Here is an 18,799-nt window from a genome sequence, read left to right on the forward strand (position 1 = left end):
TCTGGAAAATACAACAATTAACTATAACTTCCAGTAACAGCTGCTCTTTTTCTGCTCAGTACAATTGTTATTGCATTACAGATTACTTCTTTCAAACATTTACAATTTTAAAAGCCTTCTTTTTCAAACCACTATTAAAAATAGCACAAGATTATCCAGAAAAAAAATATTCTGTGCTCATCAGTTGGTAGTTTGGATTTTTATTTTCTAGTTTGCACTTACAACTTGTTAAAAAACCACTTTTATTTATTGTACTGTGAGTGTTAGTGTCTTTCTGCTTATTTGCACAGTCTAATGGTAGAGGAAAAAGTAGGAAAGTATTTTTGACCATTGGTGTTTCTATGTATATTTGAATCAAATATTAGAGAAATCCATATAGTATGAAGCCAGACACGAACCTTTTATACAATTTTTCTCTCTTTGCTGACCCCAAATTCCTTCAAAAGTTGTTACTAAGATAGGGAATAGGAATACCACAGCACATTAAATCAGCAATGATCAAGCTTTTTGGTCAGATGACCCAGTTAGCTCCTTTTCCATGACAAAGGACAGATTAACTTGGTCCCTCTCTGACCTGCCTAGGGACTGAGCAGTCTGCTTTAAATTCATCAGACTTCCCTTTCACACTCCAAACATTGCTCCAAACATCCAAAAATCAAGAGTAAGGATGCTGCTACTTGCAACATTGACAAATAAAGTGATAATAACGAAGAAGAGAAAACTTCAAAAGCTGGTAAAACAAAGCAAGCCCTTTTGGTCAGAAGCCAAAAAAGCTGTCTGAGAAACGCTTGGTTACTTCAGAAAACAGTGCACATTTCCCTGGGGAACACAAAAATAAGGAAACAACAGCATGAAGCAACACCATTAGAAGATTGTCTTTCTGTTCACCTGTCAGAAAACTCATGCCTGTCTTGGATGCAAATTCTAACATTCCCAGTACCATTAAGAGGACCAGTTTAGGCACATTAATAGTATTATTTCCTCAGCGTTAGGCACATAATAGTCTAATGGCTGAAGAATACTTTCCACACCCTCAGAAACAGGAGTACTTTGTTTCACTGCACAACTCTTCTCAGGAAACCTTACATGCCTTCCAGTTATAAACAGGGCTGTGAGTAAAAAAGCAACAAAGCAAACAGTATGTTAAGACTTGAAAAGTCAGCATCTGAATAGAAGGAAATGAACAATCTCAGCCAGAACTGAACAGATGCAATAGTTTTTGTAGCATGACCAAGGCATCAGATAACAAACATGAAGCCAAAGCAGTAGCACATGCTTGGCAACAAGGATTGCTAATTTAAAGAGTCAGGTGTTTTGTCAATGCCTTTTAAATACACTTACAAAATAAATAGTATTTGAGAATAAAAGGACTAAATTGCAGTGGTGTTGTTTTCCATAGCAAAGGAACAAAACATGATGATTTGAACATTTTCAGATTATTGAAACTAGACTTTAAAAAATAAATAGAAAAAGGGGGGAGAAAGAATGCAAATCTCAGTGGGGAAAAAGAAAAGCACAGTAGTAACTTACTTGAATTGATTTCCAGCCCTGTGAACCTGAACCCTTCTGCAGCTGCTCACAAGAGGCAGCATGGACCTTCCCTATAAAACTGCACAATATCAAGACCAGAAGTGTTTTATCCTCATTTCCATCTCAGATGTTCAGGACATTAGCAACTGATGGCTACACACTGCAGACTTCTGCTACATAACCATTCTACCACCTAAGGCAGAAAGCCTATTCAGCTTCAGTGCAGAGAGAATTTCATCTCAGGCACATGTAAATCCCCAGTGGGTTCATGCTTTTCAGGGGACAGAAGCAACACATGTTTTTGAAGATGCTTGCACTGAAGAACAACTACGAGAAACACAAATAAAAAGATACATGAATCCAGCTGCCAGATTACCATGGAATCCCAGGGGATAAAGCAAGTGCGAAGGCTACTCCAGCAAGTCTGGAGGGAGGAAAGCAGAACAGACAAACTTTGATTCAGAACCCCATTGTCTTCACAGCTATGAATAGTCTTCACAGAAGAATGCTTCAAAGTCACAGGCCATTCCAAAAGGTAATGTATATGCAAATACCACTAGCACATCAGAGGCTTCTGATCCAAGAAGACGTGATGGCTGAACAGAATATGGCTATGAACTCACACACATTTCAGTCTGTTCTAACACAAAAAGACAAAGTCCTTCCTTAAAACAGAAGCCATTATAAGCTGCATTTGCTGTCATAGGTGGTTCTTTGAAATTCAAGGAACACAAGAAGCCAAACCATACAGCTTTAAAATGAATTTACCTGATCAAAACAAACAAAACAAAATCCACCTAAAATATTTACCCTGCCTGCAAGTGGACTGGTTTCCTTTTCTTCTTCCAAGTCTTTTGCCTGGTTTTCTAATACAACTGGTAGCAATCCTCTGGTTCTCTCTCAGGCTCCTGTCTTGACTGTGTGCAACTAGTCTTTCATTCAATGAGCACCAGGTCCTATACAAAATATTCCATTTCCATGAAGACAAAAAAAAAAGCAGTTTTGAGACATATTTCAAAATACATGTGATTTCATACCATTTCAAAAGTATACTGTGAGCAAACTGGACTGCCAACAATCCATCTAGCCATTACACTCTTTTTCCTTGCCTTTGGTCAGATGTGTTGCTTACAGCAACCTGGCAGAACAACAATTATCTCATTAGGGGACATCTACAGGACATGGGATTTGGATTTCCTCCTAGAGAAATCCTAGAACAAGAGATATAACTCAGGTATATTGGTTGATTTTATTTTGTACAAGATTGACCCTGAGAAACATCGTGTTACAGGATATGATGCATAAATCAGTGAGAATCAGCTTGGGCTCCACATTCTGAATGCAAAGTGTTTAAACTTAACAGAGTTCCTATTTGTACATCTGACTTCAGGTAATTTCAGTGGTAATTAGAAAGCCAGAAGCAAACATATATTCCTAAAAAATATTAAGTAAACTTTAGAGCACAGCTATCCTGGGGACAGGGGGGCAGGTGGTGATGGAAGCTCTCCCTTCACATGCAGAAACTTAACTTCATGCCCAAATAGCAAATGTCTACAGCTTATAAAAGTGAAAAATTGTAAAAGAATTGTGATCTGAGCCTTTCTGATGGTGTTTTGATGTTATCATGACTGAGATAACCCTGCTCAAAAAATAATTAATTTGCTTTACTTTCAAACTTACTAGATTTGTAACATCACAGTCTCTGGTTCTGAACTGTGCTTGTGTCATCGTTTTCCCTGATGCTCCTGGAGGTGTTCTGCTCTGTTCCAACTCTTCCATATTTATTTATTTTTTAGCAAACACAAATGAGGTCTTTTCTTGTGTGCTTTTATTTGATCTGATAATAAACACATCCTCCTTCATGATCATCAGCTTTGATATACACAGTGGAACTCCTCACCTGCCCGTGGTGTGTTGGACTGTGGAAGAGCAAAGTGTTACACACCAGGCTTCCAAAACAAATTGCAGCTGCTGACCCAGCCCGAGAGGGCTTCATCCCACAACACTTCCTCCTACAGTGGCTTTGGGAAGATTTTCCCTGTCAGAACAGTCCTTTATTCTGCAGGGCAGCTTTATCAAAAGCCATGTCTAGCATGAGGGCTCTAGTGGTACCTCAGCTTCACTGTTATGAGAGGAAGAGGAGCACCAGCCTACCTAGGAGGGGTTCAGTGCTGTCCAAAGGTGTCCAGCTGTTCTGGGGGGCAGATAGAAGCTTAGACAGAAAAAAAATCTATTGTAACACTTAAGCATAAGGAGCTACTTCAGGCATGTGATTTGTCTGCTGGGCATCTCTGATGTGTTAAACACGTACAGAGGAGGTGAATATAAGTTTGAGGCTGTTGCCGTAAGAATTTACTTGGCAAAGAACAGTTCCTGGTGGAAATCAGCACTTAAAGAACACTTTTTTCAGAAAAAATTTTTTTCAGATCAGCACTGCACCACCATTTAGATTACTTTCTCAGTTACATATCAAAAGTCACAATACTTCTAAATTTTAATAATAGCCCAATACTCACCAGTAAATTGTTTCTTTAAACAAAGCTTTTTTAAAAAAAATTCATTTGGACAGGATGTTGTTTATCACCAGCACTTACTATATTATTTTTGAAAACTGTGACACAGTGATATAAACGCTCCAGAAACATTATTTTGATGTAAAATACACATTGTAAAGGTGATGAGTATGGCAAGATCACATTAATTCAAACATTGTTTTTATCTGTCTCAGTCTTGAAATACATGGACCGTGTCTTTACTTCATCAAGCCACTTGCTTATTTGAATGTCTTAGTTAGGACATTTTTCAAATGTTAAGAGCTTGTTAAAAATAAATTTTGAAGGAGCAAGGTCTATAGATCCTAATGTTCACAGAGGTGGCTTCTGTAGTCAGTAGCAGTGTCAGTATAAAATGGAGTGAGCAAATGCAATGCACACAGGAGATGCCACACTTGGGTCACTCAGGTCCTGTGTGCCCAAGTAGGGAGGACAACAGTTAGATTTCAAGGTCTGAGTGCAGATATTTTTTATGACATGTTTATGTGGTGCCAAGAACAATGATGAGGCCCCACAGTACTGGGGTGATAATGACACACAGCTTTCCTGTGCCACCCCACCATAATCCTTGACCCTGAACTCAGCCCTTTACTGTAGGGGAGATGTTTTAGCCTGCACCACTTGTGCAGTCCTTGAGCTCTCTGCTGAGATGGCTGATAATACACTTTATAACTAATCCTGAGAGAAAAGGCTGGTTTTGGTGATGGGATGGATTTCCAGGCACAGAGTTTCAGAGTCAGATTCTAGTACCTTTTACCTGGAGAGCCCTTAGCATAAGCTTACTAAAAGAAGAAAATGATTCTTTATATTTTACAATGAAAGTACAAAACACAGTTATACCCAGAGATATAAGACCCTTGAACTAATTGCACCAATTGCACCAAAAATCACGGTATTTGAAAAGTGTGGTACACTTGGAAAGGTGATTTGAGCAGGACTACAATGTTCATATCCCATTACCAGGCTCAAAGTGCTCTTAATTACCTTGTTTGTGTAAGACCAAAAAGCTTTATGCTGCTTTTGGACAGTATGACCACTATCTCTGGGGAGTATCACGACAAGGTCATGAGTATCTCACAGGACCATCCAAAATCCCTAGATTTTTAATAAACACATTAATTCATGTTAAATAGCTTGCATTCCAGCTATAGTTCTATTTTTAGGGTATTTGTTGTGCTTATATAAAGAAGTGTCACCAGTTTTGAAGTATTTTTAAAGACAGAAAAGAACAGCTACCTTTATATGCAAGGGGCTGTTGGGGGAATGGGCTGCTTCCACTACACCACCAGCTAATGGAGCTGCAGGGGAGGAACCAGGACGTGGCAAAGTGACCCACATTGTAACAGGAGCTAAATGGAGAGCTCGTTGTTAAACTGATTGGTTGTTTTGCCCTCCTGGGAACCTCCATAAAATCTTTAAAGCAAAGGAAGTGCTCATTATTGTAATAGCACATTGGAATATCTCATGTCAGCAACAACCCGATCTAATGGTTTACTCCTTAGTCAATATCTGAGATTTTCCTGAGGGATAACTACGTTTTCCTACTGGAGTGGTGAAGGGCCAAAAAATTACAGATTTGCCCATGAAAAACGGAACAGCCCCTTAAAATGACTTGCATGTCCTGAATACTGCAAGAGAGCTCTAAAAAAGGGTTGAGACAGTTACCAGCCAGAGCTGGGACAAGGATTTGTAATAGGCACAGATAAATTGCAATGAAATTTTGAATTTAGCAGCCAAGTTATGGAAACCTTCACACAACTCTCTTTCCTCAAGAATTGTTCTGAGAAAAATCACTCTCCTATGAACCCTGAGTAATGATTTCCTGTATACCCCCATTCAGAATAGACTAAACACAAAACAGTAAAAAATACTTTGGAGGTATAAAGCAGGCTGCTGGGATGAATGAAGTATATGGGAGCATGACTGTTTAAATGCTAGTTAGAACAAAATTATGGGGTCTCTACTAAACATGCTTTAAGGCATGATTAGTAGAATCCAGAATTATATTTTTTTATTTATTAGAAAGCTCCACAATAAACCAAAATATCTCCTTGTTCAATTTTTCAAAAAGATAGTATCTTAACTGTAATAAGTTTGAATTTTCCTCTTTTGAGCCTCTGATAATAGAATTAAAGACACATACCATGTGACATTTTACATTTTCCCCTATTATTTCCCTCCTCCCTCACAAACTCTGTATCTTCTCAGTATCAAAGTCGTTTTAAAGCAGTAAAGGAAACATAAATACTACATCATCGAGGACAAAACGTTTACAATATGTTTCGGTGTATTGAAATTTTCTAGTTACCAGGCAGTTTATATATAGGCATTACAATAAGCAAATTCAGAAGCCCAGGAATTGCAAAGCTGGTCCAAACAAATGTCACTGGATTAAACAATAACATACAGCCAGAAAATACTTTCCAGAGACAAAATAGAAGAAAAATTATGTAAACCATGCAGTAAAAAGATCACTTGACTTCTGTGCTGTATATCCTTGCCAGCTTAGGAACACTATGAAAATTAAATATTATCAAAATATATGATTTTACTATAAGAAAAGATAAGCTAATTGTGCAGACTAATATCGAAAGCTGTTTAAAATATATAGTCTTAGCACATTGCCCAATGTAGCCACAAAATAATGTTTTATCTTGTGGGACCACAACTTTCTTGTCACTAACTTCTTTCTTATCAACTCATGATTTTTAATCAGAGCAATGTTTCCACAGACCATTTACCAATAGAGAATTGTATATACCCTTAAGCATATGCTCATGAGAAAGAGGATAGCAAACTCATTGCTTTATTACTTGATACAAAATTATGTTTAGACAAAAGATATAATGAGAAACTAATGAGTTCCCAGGATAGCTGAAAATTAAGGTACAATACCATCTGTGTATCTGTGATCCAGAAGTCCTTTTCTGGTTTGCATTCAGAGAAAGAATTCATATTAAATCATGTCCTCACAAATTTGCCCCAAAGCAAACTTATTCATGGTTTGAAGTACACATAAGAGTATGAAAACTTACTCCAAAATTCTCTAAGTTCTGTAAATTATTAAAAACACACATCCATGATTTAAAGTTCATATAAGAAAATAAAAACATCAAAGTGTTTTAAGACCTGAGTCATATCAAATGGACTGGGGATATCCCCAAATTCGAGACATGCATTAGAATTTTTAGGTTTCCTAAAAATCTCCTTAACCCTTTGGAGCCACTGGAGGGTCATGGTTTTGAACTGCAGACCATATTAATTTTCCAGGTACATATTTGTTAGAGTAATCAATGCAGTGCACTAATTTACACACACAAACATCTACCTACTTTATCTCAGAACCTCCTAGAATATAACTGCATTTTCTGAGGGATCCATACATATCATAGATAACTGATCATTCCTCTCATGTCAGATTGTTTTGATCTAGACTTACATGATGTACTTGCATATTTCAGTAGTTGCCCACTTACAGTCTTGGCAACTGAAATTATGTAGTCAATATTTAACCTGTTTATCTCACAATAATAGCAGCAAAGAATTCATGGGAACAATATGCTTCAGTCAAACTCTTTGGAAATGTGCAATACTTTAAGCAGTTGCCAGAATTTCTGTTAACAAAACAGATTTAGAAAACTATAAACAGACAGGTAAACATTTTTAACAGCTAACCCTCAGCAGATAGCTCTCATTTGAAAGCAATTTGTACCTTTTATAAACATTAGCCCATAAAGACCTGATGACATGTTTAAGTCCCAGTGAAACATGCCACAGATAATCTTGACACAGTTTACTTAACCCCTCTTATGTATGTAAACCATATTTGACCTCCTCCAAGACACTTTCAAATACCATATTCATCTTCTCATTTGGAAAAAAAAATACAACCAGTACTTTCAGAGCTATAAATTAATTTTAATTTTCAGGTCTTTATGAGTGCAAATCCAAAAGATCTAGCCAATTCAGTTTTGAAATGTGATATAAATTTTTATCTTCTTTCATAGTTTGAATTTGATTTTTAAAAAATAGCCTGTAGTTTACTCTTGAATTCTTCTGAAGTCCAGACCACCAGCCAACAACTACATGAAATGAAATATTTATCACACGCTGTGCCTAAGCCTTTAAATAAAAATGAAGTAATGCAGGCACCAAATACTTTTTAAAAGGCATACCTTTTATCTGAGGGCAAGTCCAAGAAGAAAATAAAGATGTCGCCTCAATGCTTGGCTGCCCATATTGCAGAAGGCAAGTCACAAAAAGGAGTCAGGTGCCTGATAAAGGGACCTGTGGAGAAAGACTGAACTCTAAAAACTATGATCATTTCTGAAGAAATAAAGTTCCAAAGCAAAGATTTTGCCCCAGTTTGGGGGCTGGGTTGTCCTGAGGTAACTTTAGTGTTCTCATCAGAAAGTAAAAACATACTGTTACTTGTTGCTACCATTTATAATTCTTGATTAAGCAACTGAGGGCTGAATCTTAATTACCTGACTGTAGCATGTGCCATTCTCCACCCTGCAAGAATTTCAAAACCCATGAGAGACTAAAAGCCCTTCTCTGCAAATACATCTCGTTCCCGTGAAAGCTTCTTTTCCTGAAAATTAACATCTGCAAACTTCCATGGCACTGCCTGCAGTCAAAGGGCAAACTTCCTCCCTTGCTGTCATCACCATGGCCTGCTGAAGGGGCTCTTTGTGATACCAACACCAAATTTAAATCTCATTTTTGGTTGTCTCAGAGAATCTTGACATTCTCGAGTGATTCTGCTGGTTGGGTGGTACATTACACATGGGGGAGCTCAGTGCCAAATAACCACTGGCTGTGGACTGTTCTGCTGCCTGAATTTCACTTGTTCAACGTATTGTGAACCTGTCACAGTCTCGGCACACAGGCAGCTGGTGACCTTTGTGGTGAAGGTGTGCACACATCAGAGCCTCAGCTGGCCTGACTATGCTGGTAGGTAACCTGTGACTTAAAATACATATAACTAGGCTGGCAAAAGCATTTCCATGTAGAATAAGCTCCTTCACCCAAATGGACTCATCAAAGGCGGGAAAAAAATAGCCAAGAGTCAGTTCCTAAATTCTTTGTATCCTTAGCCCTGGTTACTTACTGTTGTTGCTGTTGTGCTGTTTTCTGGGCAAATGTGTTGGGTTGAAAGGAAATGTTTCAGTCAGGCAGGGAAATGTTTTGTCAAAGCTACCCAGAGCTGCAGTGGGGAAAATGGTTTCATGTAACAAGTCATATTATTAAACTTGGGAGCAGCCTACAAAGCTTGATGTTGGTACAAAATGTCACTGAAACATCACAGAGAGCCCACAGATCTGCATGGTGGGTTGTCATTCCTTTAGGGAAACACATTCCACGGGCCATAGAAAAGTGAATAAGCTCAGCATCCGTGGTCTTAGATGTGGACTCTGACCTCTGGATCTACCCAAACCTTGCAAATGCAGGCCAAAGCCCCAGGTCAAAGGAGCATAGATTTAGCTTTATGTCAACCGGACTTTAAATGTTTACATAATATTTGCTGACTAGGAATAGTTTTCAGAAAAAAAAAGCTGAGATTCTGTATAAAAGACTGTGCCTTCATCTGGCATTTGAAGATTTCACAGGGTAGAAATCTGGAGAATGTCTTAGAAGAATAAAAAAGCTTAACAGTTCAGTGTCAGACACAGAGTGTTCAGATGGGATAGTGTTCACGCCTGGTACTTTATGTTTCCAATTAACTTGATTTTGAAGCAATGGATGATGTCCAAAAATTTACATAAATAACAAATACAGTGAAAAGTACAGATTTCCTGGGGTGTTTTAATTTAACATTAACCAGATGCATTTGCAATTAAGGCTGAATTCAAAGTCTGGTGCCTTAAAGCAGGGGAACCATTTACAGTGGAGAACTTCCCATCTAGAAGGAATATGTCCCAAGGGATTCATATGTCTGCTTGTAACTATTCCATATGGCCAATATTTTAAATGCTTATAGCCAGGTCAAGACCTATAGTGCATCATCCATCACTGGTATGAAAACATGGTTATCAGGTTCCCCAGGAAATAGGTATTTATGCAATGTTCACATTAGCACAACCTGTGGAGCACAAATTCTATTGAAACGAATAGAATTGTCCCTGAAGGAGGTATCCTTCTATTTTGTTCCCCACCAAGTACTCAGTGCCTTTGGCTCCCAAATCTCCTACTGTTCCAGAGTGGCTGGGAAGCTCTGAATAAATGGGAAAGCAGACACAGAAGAAAACTGAGCTGGTGAAATTCATGCTTGGAAGAGCACAAGCAAGAGCAAGGCCTGGCAGAGATGCTGCCAGGAGCACAACCTGCTGGTCATGCACAAGAACAAGGGGGAAAACATTTCAGTCAACATGAGCTTGGAGGGCAAAAGTAGGGGTGAACTTCCATACAAACAGATACAAATAGTCAGGTCTAGGCAGGCACTACTTCAGATTCATCTTTCCCTTCACAGGTATCTGTGTGTGACGACTGTTTTGGCACCCTCCTAAATAATTTCTAATCAGACTAGTCATGTACTTTGCATGCAAGTTGGTTACTACACACTCAAAAAGGCAGAGTGTAGTTTAATAGATTGAGGTAATTCATGTAGGGTTTTAATAGATTCATGTAATTCATTAAGAAACAGTAATTTCTTGTGGAAAACAGTCTCACTGAGTCTGCTGAGAGCCTATGTTCTTTTTTCCTGCTTCCCTGTTCTTCATTGCATGACAGGAAGTTTTTTTTTCTTGAAGTTCAGTAGTTTCAATTCCTTCTAATTCATCTAAAATAAGAAGCTGCTGACTGTGAGATTGCAATTCCTTGTGATGAAAGATAAAGCATTTGCAATAAGACAAGGAAGACTGTTTAAGGCCAGAGTGAAGCATCAAGTTTTCAAAACAAACAAGATCCTTTGCTTAAAGGTAAAATAATTATATTTTCTGAAGATTTATAAAGATAACTCGATCTTTAAACAGTGCTGGTATTTTCTGGCACTTTTCCTTATACTGGAAAAGCTCTCTTGATTTCTCCTAGTGCTTTCTAATAATTACACCTGTCCATTTTATCCATGTTCCTGATGCTTTCTAGGAATTCACCATCTGCTTTCTAACAATTCATTCACTGATACCTAGGAATTTCCCCACTACTTTCCCTTACATTCTAGAAATCCCAATACTTTCTAGGAATTCACCTGGTGCTTCCTAGGAATGTCCTGTCTGCTTTCTATGAATTTTCCCTGCACAATTTTCACGGAGTGTTCTAGGAATTCACACACTGCTTTCTGGAGATGCTCTTGATGCTTTCTCGTACTTCCCTCCTCACTTTCTATTTATTTCTTGGAGCTTTCTAGAAATTCCTCTGTTCTTTTATGGGAATCTTTCCATCCTTTCTTGAACTCCGTGTCAGGGAGCAGCAAGAGGAGGGATGCTTGGTGAGGGAAGCTGTGAGCCACAGCACAGATGGGACTGGGACCCAGTGGACATGTCTGGGGCCAGCAGAGCAGAGAGTGGCTGGTTCCATCAACCCCCCAGACACGGCCAGACAAAGGCAAAGGAGAAAGTCATGTCCAAAGTCCAGGAAATCCAAATAAGTATTCAGGAACAGCAGGAAACAGGGTTTGAAACAAGCACACCTACTTGGTATAGCTCACACAGGCACATTTTGAGGATGAGGAAGTACTCTCATTGAATAACTTCTACATTCAATGTTTTGTAAAATATTGTAATTAGAAACTCTGTATTCCCTATCAAATGACAAATTGCTTCAAATTTTTTGCACAAGAAATTCTGAAATGTTAAAATTAGAATTTTCCATTTATAATATATTACAGAATTGATTCAATAATGGGATGTAGGCAAACTGTTTCTCCTCCCTTTTGGAAAATGCACGAGAAGTTACTCTGATACAAAATTATTTAATCATAAACTTAATATAAAGGTATGGTTTCTCAGGTTGTACTTTCTTCTGTTTGGTGCATTACCTACATATTTACTGGTCCTACAACATTTAAACCATACAACTTCTTTTCATTATTCATGTTTAGTTCATGTGGTAGAAAATAATAAAGGTTCGACTACAGGATTCTTTCTGAAGTTGGTTAGTACAAATATTTGATAGAGGTTTTACTACTACTGATGTGCTACTCAGTTTCTTTGCTAGTTTTAGACAGCTGGCCAGCCAATGTTTTTCAAAATATGTTTGAATGCCCTTGGATTCACAGAGTCCAAATAAATGCCTAGTGTGGGAGTGAAGAATGATTTTTAAGTCTTATCTCGACCTTTTAGGTGTATCCTCATTGCATAATGAAATATGAGCCATATATCACATAAAAGCACATTTTTCCTAGGAGCTGCTATTACTTTGAATTTCAATATTTATTTTTTCATATTTAAAAGGTGGGGGCCAGTTAGTATTTAACACATACACAGACAAGAGAACAAACCTTCCTACACATAATTTGCCAGCTGCTACACAAGCTGTTGATATAGTTGCACATATAATTTTCATTGCTCTGTGTTGGGTACTAAAGGTTGGACATTCCTCACTACAAAATCACTACTGGAGACAGAATTCTACTGCAGAAGACAGTAGAATTATTCACTTCTCCTTAGTATTGAAACATGCTGCAGTTGCTCTTGCAACTCAAACGGTGAAGCAGAAACTGGGACTCCACAAACTTACTGTGCCACTCAGTCTGGTTACTTGAGATGTGTTACACAATAAAATCATCTTAACAGGACACCTGACAGCTTCTTTAGACCTCAGACTCTGTGAACTGTCTAACCTACATTCAAGGTCCCCCAGACAATGTTAAGATGTGAAGTATAAATGTTCTAATGAAGGACTTTTTTCTCAAGCTTTGCACTGATTGTGAAGAACCTATGAGTTATTTCTTTCAACCTCCATTTTAATATGAATTTGGAGTTTCTCTTCTGGGTATGTCCTACATACAAGAACATAAAAATGAAAACGTGCTACAAGTATGTGCTACATGTAAAGAATGTACTTTAAAATTACCTGCTCTAATAATTTCAATGCTATATTCTTGGAGACAGTTGTTCATACAGCATATGGGATGGGGTTTAAAACTGTTTATGTAGATCTGGCTTATGAGTCATTCATACTGATCTTTGCTACAGGTGCTCTAGGAAAGAAAAAATCTGAGAGACAAAATCCCTTCAAATCAGCATATGTTTACAGCCATCTAGAAAACTGTACTCTCATCAGGCTCTTGATGTATTTGCAAAGGCAGTTAAGAAACTTTTCTTTAGTAAATACAATTTCAAATTTCTAATAAAATCTAATTTCCACCTCTTTGTAAACCATTTGTATTAGCCTACAGCAGACTCGAACCCAGAGCATGAATAAGCCAAGGTGCCAAATAAGTTATGAAAAATGTCTTCAAGAAATTGAGACCATTTTGATAATGATAATTTGATTAATATTCTTCTGACATTATGGCTCTCCAACAAGGTCAGCAACACACCAAAAATCAGTGAAAGTCTGGAAAAGCACATAGACCTGCTTCTGTTTTAATTTGCAATGTGGTAAGTGAGGAGAAAGCCTAATGAAAGCATTAATGTAGCACTAATGTAAAATCCATGTAAGTGAATGGAAAGTCAAGGCAGTATTTCTACTGAATTGGGTATATTTTTCTTCAGAATGCCTACTGAGAATACTTTGAAGTTTCCAAAATGTACATGTGAAATAGCTGCCATACCTAATTTTTAATCCTCTATTTCATGAATAATTTCATATTCACACAATGACTCTACATTGTCACAACAGAATAAATGTCCACAAACACACATGTGGGTATTTTCTGCTGTCTACAGAATTCAGAAAAATGACAAGTAAACAGAACAGCATTTTTGGCATATGAAGATGCTTGCCAGGATTTAGTACAAAACGTTTCCTTGCCAAGCTCTAACGCTTTCCAAAGTCAGAAACAAACCTCATAAAATAGTCTTACATAATTTCCAACCAGATTTTCTTTTTAAATATAATTCAGTCTTTGTATTATAGACAAAACCATTCTGTTTAACACGTGTCTCCTTATCCCATCATGTTTGATTACACAACAAGCTCCTGACTTAAAGACCACTGAAATCTATGGAAACATTCATATTCATTACGAATTCAATCTTTTCCCATTTGAATTAGAAAGAGAAAGCAAGAAAATCTAATATAGTGTGGCCTTCTGTAGATTATCAGTGCAGCCAGTGGCAGATCTGAGAAGAACTGGGTGCTCCTTACTTCTCCCTGGGAGATATGGAGTTGGCCATCTTTTGCAACCAAGTGCTGCTGGTATTTGAACAGTCAAATGGACTTTTGGTTTGCTTTCCCTGTCTGTTCTGCAATGTACCTGGAGGATGGAAGGTGGAGGGGTTTCTGTAGGCAATGGGAAATAACATGAGCTACAGTGGTCTGAGAGGTTGCTCCCTTCACTGTAATAATGCTGCACACACCTATCAGCTCATAAACTGAACCTTCAGCTGCATCTTTCTAAATAAAACCCTTCCTCCCACACAGTTCCTATCAGCTGAATGGTGATGCAAAGAACTTTCCAGGAGAGGTTAAAGGAATGACTGCACCCTCTGGCTTCCCTCTTTTCTTTTACAGAATTAACTGTTTGAAATCCTGCCAACTGAAATGCATTTTATTGTCCCTAAATTTCAAGGCAATTGTGTAAATATTTTACTTCAATAAAAGGATTTCTTAACAGCCAGCTAGGAAATCTCACAGTCCATTATTAATTAGTGAAAAAAGTATCTTATGGAGAACCTGGATTATCTGGAGTGTCAGGTACTGACTGAAAAAATAAAAACATCATAGTATTTATTTTTTTCAAATTTTGAAAGGCAGAGTTATAGCTCCAAAACTCACAGAGACAGTCTTCAGAGGTACCTCTGCTCACCAGAATGGGAAATACATGCTCTGAATTTCATAGCATCACAGACTGGTTTGGGTTGGAAGGGACCTTAAAGATCATCTTGTTCCAACTCCCTGCCATGGGCAGGAATAGCTTCCATTACACCAGATTGCTTCAAGCCCTATCCAACCTGACCTTGAACATTTTTTTTTATTTTAAAAAATCCAAGATTAACTTCTCCACAATAACAATTACACCACTGTGATCAGTGATGAGGTGGTTTATGTTTGGACTTGCCTCTCAATAAATATTCAGCAATTAAGAAATTCTCATTTCTTTCTTTTCTAAATGTAAACAAGACAGCTTTTCACACATAAAGCTGTTCTAGCTCCAGGGCAAGGGAAAGAATTATGAGGCAGGCTTTGTACAGGAAGGACAGCACACTTTAAAATTTAGATTAATTTGCTGGACCTGCTGTCCCTGTCTCCAGCAGTTGCTAAAAAGCAGGCTGTGATGCAGCCCTGGAGCTGAGGAAGGGTAGGAAAGCGGTAGCTGCTCCATCTGGGTTCCTCCACGGTGCCAAGGAGAAGTGTGAGTGCAGCAGATGCAATTTAGGTTTTATATCAGCTGTTTCAGGTACCAATAGTAGCAGTGGCACAGACCCCATAAGTCTTCTGGGAGGTCAAGTGACTCACCTGTGCTCAAGCCTCCCACGTAGAAAGGTTGTGTGTGCTGCAGGCAGAGCTCCTGTCTGCAAGGAAATGTCTCTGCTGCACGTCACCTCCACCAGGGTGCAGAGTGAGAGCTGGGGAGGACCCCAGGAGCTCCTCAGTTGATCTCTTCCACTGGTTCCACTTTCATATGAGTGACCTGATGCCACCAAAATATAAGAAAACCAATTGAACATTGACTCTCGGCATCAGTTAACATAAATTACAATGTGTGTACTTTATCTGTGTGTCTAAAATATAATCTCTTTTGGGAGACCTATGACTGATGTGACAACCTGAAAAATTTTTGGAGCAATTTCTGCCTGAAGAGTAATTGTGGCTAGGCTGGATAGTGTCCTGAACTTTTTAGTACAGACAGCTTTTCCCTTCATACAACTTCCTGGATGATACTCATCCCTTTGTGGAGCATGCTCTAGTACAGGATGATACTCATCCCTTCGTGGAGCATGCTGTAGTATCCCACTTGGTCAGTGGATTAGGATAAGTATTTTTTCCTATCTCACTCACCATGAAGGAAGAGAGAAAAACCACCAAACAATAAAAAACAGAACACATTCTCCTGATTATAGCAACTTTCCAACATGTGCATTAATTATACAGGTAGTGGAGGTTATTCTTTCCACTGGATCCATGATTACCATCTCATGCAAAATATAGACTCCCTAGGAAATCCACTCTCACAGAAGAAATGAACAGGCATTTTAAAAGGTTGGATTTAGAAGTTCTATATGGCTGAAAAACAATCTTCTAGTCCTAGAATGTAATGTAATTAAGAAAATAAAACAGAAACAGCAGAAAAGTAGAAAGCAAAAGAATCATTTTTCTCAGAGACAGCTTTATAAACAGAGTAGTTTCTGGAAAAGGAGATTTGGAAACATAAACAAGGAATCTGCCTAGTGTGTTGAAGGGAAAAGTGTTTTGCCTACAGTTTTTGATAAATAAAAAGGGTTTAACCAATTAACTATCTGGCTCCAGAATCAATCTCTTTTTGTCATGGAAACAGCTTGTAAAGCTCTAACTGAACATACGGAGAGTGCAGGCTGATGTCTAGAAGTTTCAATAAAATACTCAGTACTGCTATATCTCAGAATTGCATATTTGTCTAATGACAGAATGCAAGAAATTGCTGCTCCCTCTTGTTTAAGAAGGATTGTGAAGACTGGATTGTAAGATATCCTTATTTGCCCTATCAGGCAATTTGCCAGTGTGCTTCAAGTCCTTAACACAGTAGTCATTGGATTTCTGTTTTATAGGAACATTTAAAAGACCTATGGTAAACCAGAAAGTAATTTCTCTGTGTTTTCCAGCACTAGATTAGTCTCTGCCCATCACTACAACATATTCTGTAGGTTGTCTTTACAAACTAATCCCCCTGCCCTGTGCTCAAAACACTGGTTTAAAGGGAAGGACTCACCTCACGCCCCAACATACTGAACCCTAGGCCAGAACCAAGGAGCAGAACCTAGACCCAGACTTCTTGAAAAGCTGGAGTTGGGGCATTTACTTAGAACCAGTATGAAGCTTTTATTTCCATTTATAATTATAAACTGGTACTGGATGAGTATCAGAAGGAGAGAAGGAGGAGGAGCTGGGGAGGGATGAGGGAGATGAAAACCAACATCTCTTGTGGACTCACACATGCAAACAAAAAACTATTAATTTTCAAGAAAATACAAGTCACAAAATAAAAAGAGAAGGAAAACTTTGAGATACACAGAAAATGACAAGGGCAGCAAAATTTGTGCTAACAATTTAAAAACAGAAATTAATTTTTAATAAACCTAGAAGAAAAACATTTTCAGCAAAACACCAAGATGGGAAGCATTCCCATCAGCTGCCATTCCTGGCAGCATCATACTGCTCTGTGCACTGCTGAGAGAAGCAGCACTATCATTCCAGATGTCTGTCAGAATAGCTGTGTCACTCAACATGGTCCTGACTGACCAGATCTGCTGATGCCTCTCCAGTTCACTCATGTAAATTGGACTTTAAGCACGGTCCCTGTTTGAAACACAGGATAACTCTCTGGAACTGCACTCAGTGCCTTCACTCCTGCGTGGGGACCTTTGTGAAGCCACAGAGAAAGATGTCCTGTCATGCTGATTTAGCAAAAAGGCTGCACAGCACGAGCATGTCAGGTTTTAAAAGTGAAACAAGTACCATTTATGCACGTGGGACAGCAGTGAAATCAAAACTGTCCTCTCTAAAGTCTTCCAAATAGACATTTCTGAGAGAGGAAGACTAAATTTAACTTGTTTCAACAATACCTGTTGAAAGTATTGATGAAAGCAAACTTTCTTTCCCTTTAGGCTGAGCAGCACACCAGCTTCTCCACCTCCTGTGCATGAGCAATTCCATTACTTGCCACTAGAAGACTGTTTTTAAAACACCTGACAACATCAAACTCTTTGGTAGCACTTTCCGTCTGAAAATAGAATACATTCATAAGAACTGACCTAACAAAGGCACAACTATCTCTGTATTGTGTCCAGTTTGCAGATTGAGGAACTCAAGCCAAGAGGAATTAGGTTCGCAAAGCTCGTCAGTTTGAAATCTGGAATTAAAATTTAAATTCAGAAATCCTTGCCCATTGATGTACATTTTAATATTTCATGGACTGCAGTGGGACCCACCTCTCAGGTTAGAACGTGACTTGCCCCGTGCTTCAGGGTGCGCTGCTCTGAGAGACAAATAGCAGCTGACAGCAGAGTTTTTTAAAAGCCCTGTTCAGGTGTTTTCCCTTCCAAATTCCATGGCGTTTGCTGGGCACTGCCCTGGCGCAGGTGCGGCCATGTCGCTCCGCAGCCACTGGGTGGCACTTCACTAAGATTTTTTGGCTGGTCCGTGAGTTTTATTGGTGATATGAGACAACTTCCTCGTTTCGTTCTCATTTCAAACCGTTTTAAATGAAAACTGGTGATGCCGGTTAATATTTCACGTAATTTAATAATTATTCCATATTCAAAAATCTGAACTCTTAAAACACTGTGGCAGAGACTAAATCACCCCCTTCACTCAAAGAGTGCAAATGTAATCTAAACTTGTCTATCACATTCGTAAATTGGGATCAGAATTTCAGCCCCACAGAATCACATTTTTGCTTTTTTTTGTAAGTC

At 38.4% G+C, this 18,799-nt stretch overlaps 1 long non-coding RNA gene across 1 annotated transcript; it reads right to left on the reverse strand.

Moving 5' to 3' along the window:
• Positions 1 to 8,263: 8,263 nt before the first annotated feature.
• On the reverse strand, positions 8,264 to 18,110 carry LOC116792832. Its single transcript, XR_004359277.1, has 3 exons — positions 17,951 to 18,110; positions 15,648 to 15,822; positions 8,264 to 8,369 (listed from the first exon to the last, which is right to left on the reverse strand). It is a non-coding gene; the product is annotated as an uncharacterized LOC116792832 (long non-coding RNA).
• Positions 18,111 to 18,799: the final 689 nt, after the last annotated feature.

Source organism: Chiroxiphia lanceolata, chromosome 12 (assembly GCF_009829145.1).
Source record: "Chiroxiphia lanceolata isolate bChiLan1 chromosome 12, bChiLan1.pri, whole genome shotgun sequence".
In the NCBI taxonomy this organism is placed as follows: Eukaryota; Metazoa; Chordata; class Aves; order Passeriformes; family Pipridae; genus Chiroxiphia; species Chiroxiphia lanceolata.